The sequence below is a fragment of the Adiantum capillus-veneris genome, chromosome 27, assembly GCF_014529385.1.
Source record: "Adiantum capillus-veneris isolate H3 chromosome 27, ASM1452938v2, whole genome shotgun sequence".
NCBI lineage: Eukaryota > Viridiplantae > Streptophyta > Polypodiopsida > Polypodiales > Pteridaceae > Adiantum > Adiantum capillus-veneris.
The window spans coordinates 67,134,479-67,152,612 of NC_140957.1; the positions used below are offsets into that span (position 1 = coordinate 67,134,479).

Sequence of the window (18,134 nt, forward strand, 5' to 3'; positions counted from 1 at the left end):
CTCCTCTTGTTGAGCTTGTGAGACTCGATAAGGAGGCTTGTTAGGTGGTGAGCTTCCAGGAAGGAGCTCAATACGATGGTCATCATCCCCTCGTTTTGGAGGTAAGTCCATAGGGATATCATCGAGGAACACATCTTGGAATCCTTTTAGAAAATTAGACAAGTCTAACTCTTCTTGATTCCTACCATTTACATTTGATGAAACATTAGTATCTTTTAGAGACTCTTTGACAAAAATCATGTATGCAGAAACTGAGCTCTTCATTAACTTATCAAAAGCAAGAGGATTTACAAGTGGAATAGTGCGACCACGCTCACATGAATCTATATACATGTTCTTTCCCCTATAGGTAAAGTAGATTCTCCTTTCAGGGAACTTCATGTTGGCAGCCATGCGATCAAACCATGGTGCCCCTAGGATAACATCCTCATGTTGGAGAGGAGAGATGAAGAAGTCTTCCTTGTCGACATAGCTATGGACATGAAGCCTCAACTTCCCAATCAAGGGAGTAACGGAGGCTTGTTGTCCCTTGAAAGCTGCATCAGCCACTACTATATCTCCCATCTCAAAAGCTTGAATGCCCAACTTGGTGGCCAACTCGATTGATATGAAGTTAAGAGTAGAGCCAGGGTCAAACAAGATGAAGGCATCATGCTCTCTTACCTTTCCTCAAGCATAGGAAAGTGATGATCCTTTGCAATGAGCATCCTCTTTTGGAGCTTCGATGGTGGAAGCCCTAGGAGTCTCATTGCGAGTATTCTTCTTGGGGCAAGAACGATAGCCATGTCCTTGCTCCCCACACTTGAAACACTTATGGTCCTTGCAAAAAGCTTCAAGCTCTTCAGGAGAGAGTTTGTTTTTACCTTTGTAAACTCCCTTCTCTTTGGACCGATTGTTGTTGTTGTTGGAATTGACTTGGGAAGTATTTTGAACATTGATTTTCCCCTTTGCATCATTTTTTGTCTTTGTTTTCCATGGGCTTGACATTACGTCTAGCCCCTTGATGGAAATTGATGCGTGAAGCAACCATGGTGTGATGGATTACTTCGCTAATAGTACCAGGCCGTTGAGAGTTGATGTATTCGGCCATCTCTTCAGGTAATCCGGCACAGAATTGCTGCCTTTGCTCGGCAAAGTCTATCTTTTGAAAGACAGTAGCCTTGAGATGTAAATCCCAAAACTTGTCTACATATTTGTGGCTAGACTCATGGGAGAGGAGCTTCAAGATGCGCCATTCGGTAAGCAATTTGTCCTTTGCATCACTTGCAAGGAATTGCTTCATGATGGAAACTCGTAGAGTTTTCCATGTCTTTGGGGCTTCACCATTTCCACGAAGGCTAGCCCACCATTGACAAGCTGATTTTTGGAAGTGCATAGCTACATGGCGTAGCTTAGAGGACTTTGTGAAGCCCTCATCTCCAAAGGCCGCATCAAATTGCTGGATGAAGGCCAACACTTTGTCGGTAGCACCGAAGGTGCCATCATAGGTGAGAAAAGAGATACTCTTTCCTCCCTCTTTGAACTTCTTTAGCTTTTGTGACCTTCGCCATGCAGGAAATGATTTGCGATGTCCTCCCCTCTTGGATTCTCTAGGAGAATAACCATAACTTTCGTCAGAAGAGGAGGAAGGTGAAGAAGAAGGAGAAGAGGGTGACCTCTTCCCAGCCCTTTTCTTCCTTTTTTTCCTCTCTTGCCTTTCAGAGTGATGAGGATAAGGACTATGTGTTGATCTTTTCCTCTTGGGAGGAGTGGGCAATCGTCTAGGCTGCCGTCTTCGTGGAGCCACATCTTCAGAGGAACTTAAACTTTCATTGCTTTCTTGCTCTTTGGATTCCTCCTCTCAAATGGGAGAGAGTCTTCTTTTGGGGGTCTCTTCAAGAGGCCTCCTAAGCTCTCTCTCCTCTTGGAGAGGAAGGGAAATTCCATAAGCACGAAGTTGTTGAGTAACTTCGGCTTGCAAAGCAGGGTTGCCCATAGCTTGTTGTAACCTAGTGACGAGATAATTCACAAATATGGGAGCATCATCATTAGCACATTCATGTGCAAAATCAAAGCTATCAATGTTCATTCTACTCTCTTGATTATTGTCAGCCATGTTAACAAAATTTATGTATGTACTTAGTGTACGCTTTGGCAATTCAAAACCTTAGTTGCCACTCCTCTTAGCCTTTGAAAATCGGCTCTTAAGTATCTACACCCACGGCTCGAAGTGGTTAATTATAGAGAGTAGAGGAGTAGGTCTAACATAGCAGAGATGCCAAGGGCTAGCTCCTTTCAGACTTCTTATGGCTCAATAATGGTAAAGCCGTAGGCAAGTCTAAAAAGACTCCATTATTAAGAACAAAGCTCCCAAGGTGTGCGCCATCCCCCACATAGTGGGCTCAACAAAACCGATAATAGATCCGAGTTCCACTTACCCTAATATAATTAACAACATCAACCATTTATAGGCTACTTAAGGACCTCTCTTCTTAAGCAAGAAAAGAGAAACCAAATTCTTTGATACCAATGTAATGGAATTGGCCTATTTAACTTGAGAGTAGTGAAAATTAATGAAAGTACTTTTGAGAAATGACTTTGTGAGCATAGCGGGTGAACATAGTTGAAGATAGCAACATAATCATAGCAATTAGTTAACTTGGCATGAACAATACTTTTGCAAGAGAGAGAATTTAGAGAACATGACAACAGTTGAGGACCGGATTTATGTGGAGCCGGTCCCCCCTCCAATAGGCATTTGTATTATGATTTCTCCCATTAAGAGAGACTTGTTACAATACAATCTTTGTGTTACTTGTGACCTAGGTGATGCAATGAAGATGGAAAGCTTCATGCATCACAAACATAACATAAACTTGAAGAAAGCTTTAACTATCCCAAGCATCAGTCCCAAGACCTCAAACACCTTCGAAGGTGGAGAGAGCTAGTAGAGAATGAGGGTAGGGAAGAGGAAGAAGAAACATTTCGTAGGAGAAAGAATTAGTTCCTCACTTATCATAACTCTTGTTTCTAGCATAGTAATGAAGAAGAAGGAGATGGCAAGCTTAAGCATTGAAGCATGGCTCTTGGTTGGATTTGCACTCCATATCCAAGAGTGTTGGTGTAGGCTCTCAACCTCTACTTGCTTGGAGAATGAGAGGGAGCTCTTGCACTTTGCATAGCACACAATGAGAGTGTTTGTGAGTGTGTGTGGGTGAGTATACCCCCTAAGCAACCCCCTAGCTTGCTTGGGTCGACCCCCCCCTTGTAGCTCATGATTAAAGCTCATTGGACCCCTCCAGACCTAGCCACTCATAAGCAGGAGGTATTACAAGCAACAAGGGTAGCCTTGAGACAAGTGTCCCCCTTTTCCCTTTGAGAGAGAGGGCTAGATAAATGCTAAATCAATTAATTAAATCTCCTAAATTATTATTGGACCCCTTGGGTGGCCAACCAATAGGCTTCAGGCACACCATGAGGGCAACATGAGGAGGAACTTGACAAGTGTCCCTTTTGCTTTCTTTGTACCATGCATGCCTTGTGTGAGTGTGTGGGTGTTCTCTCTCATCCCCCCTCATGTAGGGCTCGCCCCCTCCTTGCAGGGATTGAATCTTTGACTTTTTGACACCTCAAGCCCCTCATGCATAGGCCTAGTTCCCACCACAAGCTTGGCTCATAAGCACTTTAAGCTTGCGTTGGGTTCTCACCTCAAGTGCAACCCTAGCATCTCAAGCATGTCAAGCACCTCAAGCATCTCAATAATTAAGCACCTCAAGCATCTCAAGCACCTCAAGCACCTTAGTCATCAAGCATGACAAGCAGGACAAGCACCTCCAGCTGGGTCGGGCTCCTGCGCCTCAAACTCAGCCCTAGCTTACCTAAGGTCAAAGGCCTTTTACACACATTATTGGAGGTCTTCAATGAAGTTAACCCTAAGGTCTTATGCTCCATTTGTTAGCCTTGCTCTTTGATAGAACATCTCTCATTTGGGCCCCTTTACCATTGGTCCCGTGTTGAGATAGATCTATAAGCACATGTCTATATCTTAACACTTGTTTCCGTTTATTCTCCCACATTAAGTGATCAATTTAATATGAGAAAATCATTTGGGTTGGTTAAATATTAGATATTAGATTTTATGACTCTCTCTCTCTCTCTCTCTCTCTCTCTCTCTCTCTCTCTCTCTCTCTTTGAGTAATAGGTCTTAAGTTCCAACTCTCCTCGTCGGATAGATCTTTAAGGTCTCTTGGGATAGTTTCCTACGACGTTAGAATACTCTTTTTCTTCTTCTTTCTCTCTCTCTCTCTCTCTCTCTCTCTCTCTCTCTCTCTCTCTCTCTCTCTCTCTCTCTCTCTCTACCCTTCCTTGTTTATTAATGATCAACCTTTTCACGTTTACTTGCAAACCTTGGCTCCCCTCGATGATAGGTAAAAAAGCTCAAAATAGACCTTATTGTAGGGTAGAGGAGCCAATATAGAGACGACAAAGTTGAACCTGACACTGAGGGAGCTTGCCTTCACAAATTTCAAAACAAGAAAGGATGCAGCAAGAAGCTCTTGGGTAGGCGCATTAGCAACAAAAGACGACATCCACTGTGATGGATCATGGACCGTCGTTAAAACGCGCGCAGATCTTTGACTTTGTGTGTAACAAAATCGAGCAGCAATAGGAAGACGATACCGTTTGGTAAAAGGAAAGTCGTTGCCAGTAGGGATTGAACCCTCGCGTCAACGAATTGCATTCATACAACGCACGGGGTGAGCTTGCTTTTGGTGTAGATTCATCTTTATTATTGGGGGTGGACGCGGCTCTCCTTTGGAACGCGCCCACTGACTGGCTCCTCTACCCTAATAATGATCAACCTTTTCACCTCTTCTTGTAGACCTTGGCTACATGGTATCCGAACAGTCGGTTAGACAATAGATGGCAACCCTACAATGTTGCGATGGCTTGGCTCCTAGATTAAGAAGGGATTTTTTGAGTCTCCTAAAGATAGTCCCAACTATTAATCAAGAGTGACAGCTCGTCCATTGTGCACTCTACAATAGTCCATTGCATCATAATATTGAAGACTTGCACAAGATCTCTCTTTACATCAAGAAGCTTCACCTGAAATCCGCATTTGGGACTCCGAGACTGTGACGATCCATGCATGGTTTCAGATCCCCATAGTTTGTCCTTGCGGCGACCCTTGTTGGAGCTAGCACTTAAGGTGAAAGACGTGTTTTCTCTCTCTCTCTCTCTCTCTCTCTCTCTCTCTCTCTCACACACACACACACACACACACACACAATCTCAATTCCCTCTTTAATAGTATGCCTTAAGTTTGATACATATTTGAAATCTCTTAGCATAGTGCCTACATCGTTTTTAAGAATCTATTCTACATATTTGGGTCGGTTTTAAACAAGGTGAGGACTCACGATGGCTTGTTGAAGGTAAGGGGGAAGGAAAGATTTATCGAAAGTAGGTATTAATCAGTGTTGCAGTTGTATTGTTTTAATATAAAATTGTGTTTGTCCATATACACACACAATTACAAACTAGCGGTTCTAGAATGGCTTACTGATCGATTTGAACCCCACCATTGTCAACGACGGATTATGCTATAAACACCCTACCTAATGTCTTGTTATTTAAGAACTTCTTTTTTAATGCCTTCGTAAAAGAAGGCATGCTTAATAAACATAAGTACATAAATATATATATGTGTGTGTGTTTGTATTTATGTATGTATGTATGTATAAAATTTACTAGAATTATGTAAGGTGAAGCTTCACTTTAGCATTCTAAAAGAATAGAATGCAAGAGAAGTCAAGGCTGCAAGCCATGTGAGGATACGAAATGAAAGGTGAAATAAAAAGATCCATTTAATATTATAAAATTTAAATAACATTTAAGGTAAGTCTCAATCATGCCATTTTTTTACTTTCTTCTAATCGGTACCTGCTACTCGCAAATGGATTATATATTATGAAGGGGCCCCAATAATAAAGTAAATGGTGCACATTGCACATCAATATTTTGAAACAAAATAAAACAAAAAGGAAGTAAAATAAAAAGAAGCATTAAAAATCAAAACAAAAGAATATTTAATGCTTTTAAATAAGCATAGAAAATAATTAAACAATTTTAGTGAAGTGATTTTTTTTGAAATCTTCAAATGAGAGAATTGTTTATCAATACCTCAGTGTTTGAGAAAGATGTGTCCGAGCTTAGGCTTAACCCGATTGTAAATCGAGATTAGCCGGTTGCAAAGGGTGACAAAGGGGGAGAAACACGATAAAATATACTAGAAAATAGTTTGAATATTTTGCAAATTTAAAAATTTAAAAATTTCTACTAGTATTTCCACTTTGTATTTGTATAAAGAGAAAACTTGCCGCGTAGACAAAAAGACTTTCTCGAAGACTGCATCATAAGATCAAACTCTTATGAATATTTTGTTTAATGTTTTGATCTCTAAAGTCATTTTCAAGTATGCAAGTATCCAGACAAAGTAAATGCGACCTTGAGAATAGCTTTCTATTCCAAAGTTTTAGCTTTCTATTCACAAGACTTTTGAATCCCTTAGGGACATTTGTCTCTCAAAGAAGGTGTAAGGAAACAATTGAAGGGACAACAAAGTTATTTTACAAAGACCTTTTCCATGTGGTGCTCATCTGGCCAAAGAATCCAACGACCTCGATGTTGCAACAACTTTGCACAATGAACCCTATGGCCTTAGACAGACCAAAAAAGCCAATTTTCATAAGCTTACCCTCCCTTCCTCCTAACCTACAAAGCTCTTTTGTGTGTCGTGCTTTGTGCTAAAGTCCTCCGCCGACTCTCCAACCCAGCCCGCCTTCTCCATCTCTCCAGGTCGGATAGATCTTCAAGGTCTCTTGGGAATCTGGGATAGTTTCCTACGATGTTGAAATACTCTTCTTCTTCTTCTGCTTCTCTCTCTCTCTCTCTCTCTCTCTCTCTCTCTCTCTCTCTCTCTCTCTCTCTCTCTCTCTCTCTCTCTCTCTCGCGCCCCCCTAGCCCCTTGCTCTACCCGTCGCCCTTCAATTGGACCAACTAAATTTTTGCTACTCTTTTCTCCTGGCCGCTACTGCCTCGAGTCTACTACGCTCACTTTGAACATCGGGTGCAACTTTCACACTATTGGATATCATCATTACCCGATCTTCTTGTTCCCTGTGCATGCGTATGATTTGCTTGGGGATTTGAAGATCTATGACTCGCACATTGGGGTTGAAGGGCAGGAAGGCCGATGTGGAGGAAACGTACCAATGTCAAGATTGGGCACAGAGAGAGAGAGAGAGAGAGAGAGAGAGAGAGAGGTGATGAGGAAGTTTGTGTTCATCTCGTAATACAGAGCACAAGTAGCCTGCTTTGCAACTCCTTGATCAGTTCAACATTATTGCTAGCACATCCGCTCCGTTTACCTCTAATCGTAGGCCTTGTCATCTTCGATCGATGCCTCTCTTCAAGTGCAAACCAACTACCATCTTCACTCCATTGCATTGATCTGGAAGCATCCAAGATATGCTAGCCCCTTTGTCGCTCCAATCCTCACATTTTTCCCCTTCCACAACTACCACAACATTTCATTATCCCTTGGCAGTGTTGCCCGGTGAGGAGAGGTAGTGCGGCGATACCTGTTTTGCAGGTCATTGGATAGAAACCATTGCCGTTGAACGCCATCTTTCACACGAGAGAGAGAGAGAGAGAGAGAGAGAGAGAGAGAGAGAGAGAGAGAGAGAGAGAGAGAGAGAGAGAGAGAGAGAGAGAGAGAGAGAGAGAGAGAGAGAGAGAGAAGACGATAGGGAGGATGTATGTGTTCATCCACACGTCCAACGCCAAGAAAATCTTAAGAGAGCATGGCATTTGTGGAGCAAGCAAGAAAAGAGGGAGATGTCACTTGGGCATGGATCCTGCCGTTCTAACTCGTACACCACCCTTGCCACGAAGCTTCCCACCGCCGGGGTTGGCTTGCAGGCTGCTTGCACCATCGTAAACTCTCCATATTGATGCTACAGATAGTATGTGATCAACACCTACCCTGCCCACCTCCATCCCTGCATGTCGCCCTCATTCGCACCACCACATCGATATGCACAACCTTCATCGTCATCATTGATGCTTTCATTTGCCTAGCCGCTTCCTCCATTGCTGCTCGCTTGGCCACCATACCTCCTCTTTTACGTCACCTTACCAAGCAAGATGCAAACTTGTAAGCAAACGCATGGAGAGAGAGAGAGAGAGAGAGAGAGAGAGAGAGAGAGAGAGAGAGAGAGAGAGAGAGAGAGAGAGAGAGAGAGAGAGAGGTTGCACCCGTTTCAAAAGAGGGGCTTGAACAGTGGGCAAGTGCCAAGCACACTGGTCGGCAGACGTCCACAGCTCCAGGTGTCCCCCCGCAGCCCGAGAGAGCAGGTGTTGACAGCGTTGCCCGCAGACCAAGGCTCCCTACCTGTTGCTAGAGGCCATCCATTGTGTCGGTTGGCAGCCAGTAAATGCGCCTAGCTGTATGGGGTGCCACTTCTCTTTCTCTCTGCGCACGACCTTTTTCTCTCTCTCGCTGAGCGCGCTGGGTTTAGAGCACACTGGCCGAACTGTGGAGGAGCGACACATGTTAGGGGGAGGGAGCTCGAATCCCCTTGTCGATAAAGGACACGAGGTCGAGTGAAGGGATCAACAACTCCACTTTCATCCACTGTTGATTTATTTTCAACGAGCCAAAAAATTTAGGGTTCCTAGGCGACCGTCAAGCCTCGAACCCGAGACCTCCCCGCCCACACTCATCACCCTTATCCAACCCGCATATCGTGTGCCATTGCAGGTATAGCGACTCCGTAACTATATAAATCTTGCCCTCCCCTTGCTACGGAGATTTGACGGCCTCAAAACCATGGCGACGCCGATCATGCGCCCTTGCCGTCAATCCCTCCACTCACACCCCATGTCAATTATAAACGAGTATGGAATCCCTCCCCCTTTTATAATAGTATAGATTACGTTGAGTTTTGAGGCCCACCACGTAGAAACCTACTTAATTATGAGGTCTCCGTCACACACAACGGCCACCCAAGCTAGCAACTATCGTTCACTTAAAGGCTTACTTTTGGTATGTGCGTATTATGATCGTGTTTTGTGCCTGACGTTCTCCTTGTCCACGCATTCATCTTGCCTAAAACTCTCGAACAAGATTTTGGTGAAAACATGACCATAATGTGTAAAGATCCCCAGCCATGGTTTCCCATCCTAGCTAAGAGCCTTGTCCCGCCGGGTGCATACAGGGGTGCAGATGTTGGATGCGCTTTGCAAAGTGATCTCGCCTAGGCTTTACAACGCATACAAGGGCCGAGTGCTTGCGCTCCAGACGTTGCAAAATCTTGCCTCAAGTTGCAATTTTACAGCACATCCAAGGAAAAAACATCAGTGGCGCCAAGAAAAGTAAGAGTTGCAAAGTTGCAACCAATCATAGCTTTTTGAAGCAGAGGCTGGGTCGCATAATTGCAGGCGAACCACTCTTGTTTACATTCAATGTGACCAAAAAATGTGGTTACAGAGCATGAGAACCTCTCGTCCCCCAACCCTTGGTCGTGCTGGGTGGGACGTGGCTCTAAGCAGGCACTGTGTGTGACACCAATCTTAGAGTCCACTCACAACTGGTTGGTTGCTAACCAATCAAACAGCCTACTCTCTCTCTCTAGACTTGGTCCTAATCCACCGTCCTCTACATATCGGATTCCCTATTCTTTTGTTAGCTGCTTTTCTATATGCACGTCTCCTCACTTCATTTACTGCGTGTTCGATTTGCCCCCCGCACTCAAACGCTCGCTCTCGCGCGCGCGCACACACAGCGAGTCAGTGAAACAGATACAATCTCCGTAGGTAGATCCAACACGCGCACACACGTGACTACCTTCTTCCCTCCCTCACTGTGCGTGCGTGCATTCCAGCTTGCTACTCTCCGCGTATGGTCAAACCCAATGCCCACCTGCGTCCTTATATATACACCATCGCCACTCCTGCTTTCCACCAGAGACCGTAGTCCCTCTTTAGCCCTTGAGCTTCCCGCTCTAGCCCCCCCCCCCCGCCCCCGCTTGCACGCACGCTCTTACACATCTTCGCGCACTGAGCTCGGCTTCTTCCTTTAAACTTCGAACGCGCAGCAGGCCTTCATCCAAAGCTATTTGAGGGTGTTGTGCTTGCCGAATGGCGGGGCCTAGCGGCTTTGATGTTGTTGTTTTCAAGGGCAATTAGACGCAAAAAATAAACAATTTTTTTCTCTGAACTACTGCGATCCATCAAAGCTCACAGATCTTGTTGAAAACGAGGGCGCCCTGCATTGTTCTGCTCTACTTTCGAAGGCTGACCTGGCAAAGCTTGCGTTCATCTTTCCTTCAGACAGCAGATCTACGCAGCTTCAATGGCTGTAGAGCCACAGGCGGAGGATGTATGCATAAGGGAAGTTTGGGCTGACAACTTGGAGGAAGAATTCATGTTCATCAGATCCATAGTGGACGACTATCCTTATTTGGCTATGGACACAGAGTTTCCTGGCACGGTCTTGAAGTCTGTTCCAGAGAGTAACTACCAGGGCCTCAGAGCAAATGTAAATATGCTAAAGCTTATCCAGCTTGGTCTCACCTTCTGTGACGAGTCTGGGTCGATGCCGCGCTGCAGCAACAGTGATAAATATTGTGTGTGGCAGTTCAATTTTCGCGAGTTCAATTTGAGAGAGGATGTGTATGCACATGAATCAATTGACCTTTTGAAGAGATGTGGGATGGATTTCAAAAAAAATGAAGAGAAGGGAGTGGACTCAGTGCGGTTTGCAGAGCTAATGATGTCGTCTGGAGTAGTCTTGAATGATAATGTGCATTGGATCACATTTCACAGTGCATATGATTTTGGATATCTTTTGAAGATCCTCACAAGTCAGAAGTTGCCGGTAACGGAGACAGACTTCCTCATTTTGCTTCGAGTGTATTTTCCAAATCTGTGCGACATCAAGTACCTCATGACGGCAGATGATTTTTATGGGGGCCTTGACCGATTAGCTGATAAGCTTGAAGTCAAGAGAATTGGTAGAAGTCATCAGTCGGGTTCAGACAGCCTCCTCACTTCATGCTGTTTCCGCAAGCTGAAGTACAACTACTTTAATGGAGACACAGAGAAGTATACTGGAGTGTTGTTTGGGATAGGTATTGGCATTTATAGAATTTACCGATAGGCACTTCTTCTTTTTGACGCTGAGAGCCAGGAATTTGGCTCCACATTTTTTGTAAAATTGTCTTTTAAAATGCTTACATATCAGTTTCTTCCAAGTATGTCTTTGTTACCTTCTGGATCCTTGCATTTTCAATCTTGTGTAATCTGTGCTCAGCGTACCCTGCTTGTGTAATTTTGCGATTCCAGGTTAAGGTAAGCTGGAAGAGGTGCGTGTAGTAGTTCTTACATGAACACTGGCCACTTTTTCCTGGAGCTGCAAATCAATTTTTCCTGCTGGGTGTTCAAAGCACAAGACTGGCCATCTGGAATGTACTGCACCACCAAGTACGCTCCCTCTTATCGATTTTCTTTGCATCGGTAGTGGTGTAACTGGAGTGCCTGTTGCAGTTTTCTCTCTGGCCTTCTTGAACTTTTGTGCTTCTTTCTCAACTTGGGATGCTACTCTAAACAATTTTAGAGGTTTGTGTCGGAGGAGTTTGGGTCTTAGCAGGGTCTGTGATTAATGGGTTTTGAGGGTTTTGACTCCCAAAGGGAGCATACATCAGGTAACCTTAACAAAGCACACAAGATCTTTGCATAGGCTCAGATGGTCAAGTTGTAAAGCTGAACTTTGTGCTACTTGCTTCTTGCAATATTGGGGTTATTTTGCTACAAACTGAAGAAGTTTTGACGAGGACAATACTTGTGACCAGTTGCGGCATATGATGAGCACATGCCTGTCCATGTTCAGATGCGTTCAATCTGCCTTGAGTTTTTGTATTATATGTTTTTTGTTGTTGTGGGCTCTGGACTCTGATTTGATCTTATTTTCCAATGTCAAGATACCCCATGTCTGCCAGCTACTGTGTGGCTGAGGCTAAGGGTTCTGACAAGGGTGGCGGCAGAGCCCTCTGATTTAGACTGCCTCTGCTCTTTAGTGCACAAAAGACCGCAGTGCGGCACCTGCTTCATCGAAGCACAGTTAGCGTCACGACTGGGAAAGACTTTGCAGGGGATTGAAGCGTGTGTCCACGCGGGTTCAGTGCTGAAAAGGTTGCAGCAGGTTTTACCTTTGTGTGTGTTGGGGGGCAGGGGCGCTGGAGGGTGCCCCTGGAAACCACTTTTCCTGCTCTGCATGAGTGCTGCCTTAGTCCTTTTCCATGCCATTTCCACTGGAATCAGTTGCCTGTACAGTATTTTGCCAGCAAGTCCTTTGCTGCCGGAGTTTGGCTTGGCGTAAGGTTTTGTTGTCAGTCAACCTGTAAATTTTGCTTTGGCTTAAGGGTTGTATTTACAAGCGACACTAATAGAGAGTGCAGCTGTTTGAGTAATGTTGAAACCTCTTGAGGGTACCCCTGCATGAGGTGTAGTGTGAGCCGGGTATTAGAGTCTTACTTGACCAAGTTGCAACATGCAGCAATTGTGCAGACAATATATAGCTGGTGTTGAATTGCAGGTGGCCGAGATAGAGCACAAAGACCTTGACATTGCGTAAGAGATCACTCCTCAAAGACAAGTTTGTGCTTGAAAAATTTCTGCCATTGTGATGATGTATCTCGCTTATTCTGGAATGTATGTTTTCGTCAAGGTCGCTGGTTGGCGGGCAGGTGATCCAGGCCCTACATCAAGTGCCATTTCTGGAGCAGAATCACTGTTGCAGCCGACGGATTGACGACAGTTCAGCAACCATAATTAATCAACAGCAACTTTCCAATCATTGCGAATGATTATATGGTCCGTCAGCCAGCCGTAATTAATCATCAACCTCGTTTCGAGCATTGCCAATGATTTCATGCCCCGTCAGCACCCGTAATCCATGAATTTTGTCAGCATGTGTCCTCCGAAATTATGCACTGCTGCAGGTTGTTCGACATGCATTGAGGCGCATCTGCAAGCGAAGCATCTGTTCAGAACCAGTGTGCGGCTCTGCCATTGTCTTCAGCATGCAAGGAGCTTGGCCCGCCTCCCAGCGACCCTTGACGGTAGAGAATGGACACTTAGTGTCCATTCACTCATAATACCTGCTCCCCCATGGCTCCGCTCCCGGCCTCCGCCGGTTGCCAAGGGGTCGCAGGTATTATGAGGAATGGACACTTAGTGTCCATTCCCTACCCCTTCTGTGCTAATAATTTACTCGCTCGATTTCTTTGCAGGCCTGCAGGTCCTGCCATAGAGCCAATACGTGCTCACCCCGAGCCCAGGAGCTTGTAGCCAATGGGTAGCCTCTACCACAAGGGTTTGTGTTCCATACCACCAAGCTCTAATTGATACGGATGTGTAGGCAGAGCTGCAAAGGGCCTCAAGTCCAAGTATGGTGATCACAGAATGTCTTACTAATGATGAGACTATAGTTCTATTTGTAGGACTCGGTTTAGAAGTGGCATGTTCGGACATAAGCGTCTATCTTGGTGTTTGGGGATGTAACACTTCCCCCCTTATTTATAATTCCCTCCTCAACAATATCCTCAATTCTAAAACTAGGGAATGATACTTTACCAATCTTACTGATTCCCAAGTAGCTCTCGACTCATGTTGATATTTCCATTTGATCAAATACTCGGGGTAAGAAGCATTCAAGACCGTATGGTCAAGAACCAATTCCGGTTCATATCGAATGTAATGAGTGGTTTCCTTCAAACTAGGGATTTCCTCCAAAGGAATGACATGTTCATTCTGTCTCGACAAATGCGGAACATGGGATGGAGAGTAATGTCGAAGGGTAGATCTAGTTGTAGGAACATCACTAGTCTTCATATAATTTGACCAATATGGATCGTTTTTTAATCCTTCAATACCTTTAGGTACACCTCATGGAGGTTATGAGGTTGTCGATGGTTAGCATAAAAGGTAGCTTGATCTTGCACGGACTTTATGCTTCATCTCTTGCATGTCTTGTAAGAAATCGGCTCCGGATTGCATCTTAACACCTTTGAGTCTAGTGGCCGCGATTGGTGGGTTTGTCTCATAATCGTACATACATATGAACGGGTTATAACCAATAGTTGAGTGCTAGGAAAGTCCATCTGTAAGAGAACGCTCCCAATAATATTGATGATGAGAGATCTCCATTGTAGCGTCGGTAGCGTATCCCAAGCATACGAACTTATACACGAGTTTGTCAAGCATGCTCTTATGTTATTGTAAGGGCATATGTAGTGCTAGTTTATATGCACTCGTACGGGGGAACTTTGTTCCTATGGGTTTTTTCCTTGCCCATCTAGTAGTGTGCCACTTAGCCGCTTATAGACTCATGTAATCTAGTATGTACACTTATTGTCTTTTAGATTCTATCTAGTTCTATGAACTTCAACACATACAACTCATTTTGTGATGTATATACATCCATCGTCTAGTCTGACCTCCTTCTATCTAGTTCTATGAACTTCAACACATACAACTCATTTTGTGATGTCTATACATCCATCGTCTAGTCTGACCACCTCCTTGCTTGTAGCATTCTCAATTGGAACATGTTATTGGGACATCACGTGGGTGTATCCATATCTGATGGTGGTAACTAGATCGAAGATTGATCTTGGTGAAGTAGCGCACAGCCAAGAGCTGATCCATGTCATCCATTCAAGGTAACATATACTTGTTCTTGATGGTGACCTTCTCAAGGCCTTTGTAATCTATGTAAAAGACATCCCATCGTCCTTTTTAATGAGAAGAGTTACTACGCTCAATAAAACCCTTTACAAGATGGGCTTGTAGCTGTGCAACTATCTCATCTTCCTCTGTTGGGATGAACCCATAAGATTACCGATAGATGGGATGGTTATCAAGTCAAAGCTCTCTCTTGTGATCAAGATCGTGCCCACGAGAATGGGGAAGCCCATCGAGTAAATATGAGGGACCATGTTAGCAAACTCTTTTGAAACATAATCCGTATATCTTTATAATAGCATCACGATTAAACAAAGGCAAATCATGATCAAACAAAAACACGTCACATTTGAACTTATTGAATGACAATGAAAGGAAAGATGGACACTGTAGTCCTTCACAAAACACAATGAGAGTTTCAACATGAGGATCATGACACCATCATCCTTGTATCAAACTCTTTTATTGAAATAAGATCTACATCACAATTTTTGGTTGTAGAGTTGACCACAAGGTATACACCTCCAAGCTAGGATCCATATCTACTAAAAGAGAAGCTTCTTGCTATAGAACCATTCCATGCCTAAAATCATGTGTCGAGTACTCAACAATCAAGATTAAGAGATGGGGAACCTTTTGCATGAGAAACATTGCTCCCATGTTTGGGACCTCGTGCAAATAAAGTTGGGACTCCACCATGGGAAGCCCTCTTAATCAAGCCCTCTTTGTTTCAAATGATGAAGCAATGATTGATCATTCATCGGTGCTATTTATGGTGGAGAATGTTTTGACCTAAACTAAGGCTTGTAAATACAGATTCTACTTATGTTGTTCACCAAAAATATTGCCTTCTTATGTTCCTCACCAAATATGTTGCTAAGCAAAAAATTCCTTGTAATTTTGTGATCTTTTGTCGCTACAAGTGCTAGGTGAAAATATGCTTTTCCTTAGGGAAGGGTGCTACTTTCTGGTGCCCGTCTCTTGAAAGAACAAGGAACCTTACAAATCCTAACATTGGAACTTGATTCTTTTTCAACCCTTAGTAAAGCATTGAACTCTCTATATCCATCTATATCTATCTATACTATTATAAAAGGGAGGGATTCCAGTACCCTTGACAAGTGGGGTAACTTCCTTCATTCGGCCTGTGCGCATCTAGCGCGTCTAGCTAGAGAGAGACAGAGAGACAAATGACTCAGGAGGAGAAAAAGAAAGAGGGGGCCGTTGTAAATAACTCCACTCTCTCCAATGCGCCACTCACGCCTTGCAGTCTCATAGTGTTTTTGCCAGTTGAATTGAATTCCACGGTGCAACGAGCCGTAGAGGCCTGCAAACCACTTAGGGCGTCAATGCATAAGCTTGCTTCACCCTTAGACTTTAGTGGATAAAATCCGAGCCACGATGGAAGAGAGAGAGAGAGAGAGAGAGAGAGAGAGAGAGAGAGAGAGAGAAAAGAACAACTGGGTAGGGTGCCTCAGGTGATTGCTCTTTGTTGCTCACTCCGTGCGAGCTGCGTGTGTGGGTTCTTTGCCCTGTCCTGCACTGCTCAGGTTTCTCGGGAAGACTTGCGCGGGAGAGAGAGAGAGAGAGAGAGAGAGAGAGAGAGAGAGAGGTGTGCAGGCTCTTTGAAGAGATACATAGAGAGCTCTTGCTAGGCGAAGGATTGCACGATCAATCAGGGCGCAACTGCAGGACCTGCAACTCTCTCTCTCTCTCCCCGCCAAACGTGTATAGCTACAGTAGCTCAAGACAATGTTGGGGTGTGTGTGTGTGTGCGTGCGTGCGTGTGTGTGTGTGCGTGTGTGTGTGAGAGAGACTGAGGTTGTGTTGCATTATTTCATTTGTTTTGTTAACAGCATGGTGACATTTTTACAAAGGTATATCTTATTGGTGAGAATCCAAGATGTTGCAATGGAGGGGTCAATGGCTTCGAAGACAAATTTGAGTGAGGAATCAAGAGGAGTTTAGGTGAAGTCCTTATATGCAATGGTGCTCATCCTAATCACCTCAAACTCACCCCCACCTATCCAGTGCCCGAAGCAGCCTACCGTCATCACCATGCTGACCTGTCCAGCATCTAGAAAGGGAGGCAACACTGGAGAGTTGGAAGGTAGTGTTTATATGATAATATAGAGACTAAGAAGGTAGAGGACTGGTGGGTTGTGGGATGCTTGCAGAACCTTGAGGAAAGAAATCAATGCACCGACAGCATTGGTGGGTTGTGAGACATCCTGCAAAGCTCGAGGAGAGAGAGAGAGAGAGATCTCAATATCTATCTGAATATCTCATTGCTTCTAAGAATTGAGCTCTATATGTGCCCCGCTTTCTCCTCTCTCTTTGCCAACCTCCTCTCTCTAGAGGCCCATTTGAAAGAATCCAAATTTGAACCTATCTCATTATCTCTCTCTAGCTTCTATCCTCTCCATCTGCATTGCATTGGGATTTGACACCTTCCCCACTGTCCTCTATGTCCACAATGGTTGCATGTTATAGGGAGACATGTGTGCAACTCTCTCTCTCTCTCTCTCTCTCTCTCTGTGCAAAATTATTTGGATCCCATTCTTAGGTTCGCTTAGAGTGCCTGTTCATAGCCATGCTAAAAGCGTAGCTAGAATAGATGGCCCTCTGACATGAAGGGGCTCGTTAGTGGCGGTGAGGCAATCCTATAGAGTAGAATGTAGGATACTGTCCTGTTACTGTTCTGATTTTCACTACTGCAACGGATCCTTTTCCTCGGGATTCTGTTGACCATGCATCCCTTAAACATGCAATTCCTCTCTCAAAGGCGGGAGGCCTTTATGAAAGGTGGTTGAATCATCCCCCCCCCCCTCCCTCTCCCCCCCAGATCTTGCGACGAGCCTACAAGCATTCTCATTTTCCAATGAAAGATCCTCTCTCTCTCTCTCTCTCTCTCTCTCTCTGTGTGTGTGTGTGTGTGTTGTTGTTGTTGTTTTAGTATTCCTTTAATGCTTGGAGAAGTTGGCACCTGGATCTTGCTTGTTTGTTTGCGTCCCCCTGCTTGGGATTGACTCTGCCATCTTCATGCAAGTAGCTGGCTTCTCGTACCCCTCTATGTCATAAAAACCTAAAATCTACTTTCCCAAATGATTTTTTCATATTAAACTGATCATTTAATATGGGGAGATATCAAGGGGAGCAAAGGTTAGATATTGGAAGGCTGCCAAACCTATCTCAACAGGGGATCCTATCATGCCACAGGCAATGCCCGGGGTGAAGGACTAGGCCCAAGGGGCCGGCTGCAAGTGTGGATAGGGAATGAGGCCCAAGGGGCTATTTAATGGGAGTTTGGGAGGTTCATTCTCAGGCAGTCCCACCAGGGGCAT

At 44.4% G+C, this 18,134-nt stretch overlaps 1 pseudogene; it reads left to right on the forward strand.

Annotated features, from left to right (window-relative positions):
• Positions 1 to 9,803: 9,803 nt before the first annotated feature.
• LOC147422132 (putative CCR4-associated factor 1 homolog 7 pseudogene) lies at positions 9,804 to 11,300 on the forward strand (annotated as a pseudogene).
• The last annotated feature ends 6,834 nt before the right edge of the window (positions 11,301 to 18,134 follow it).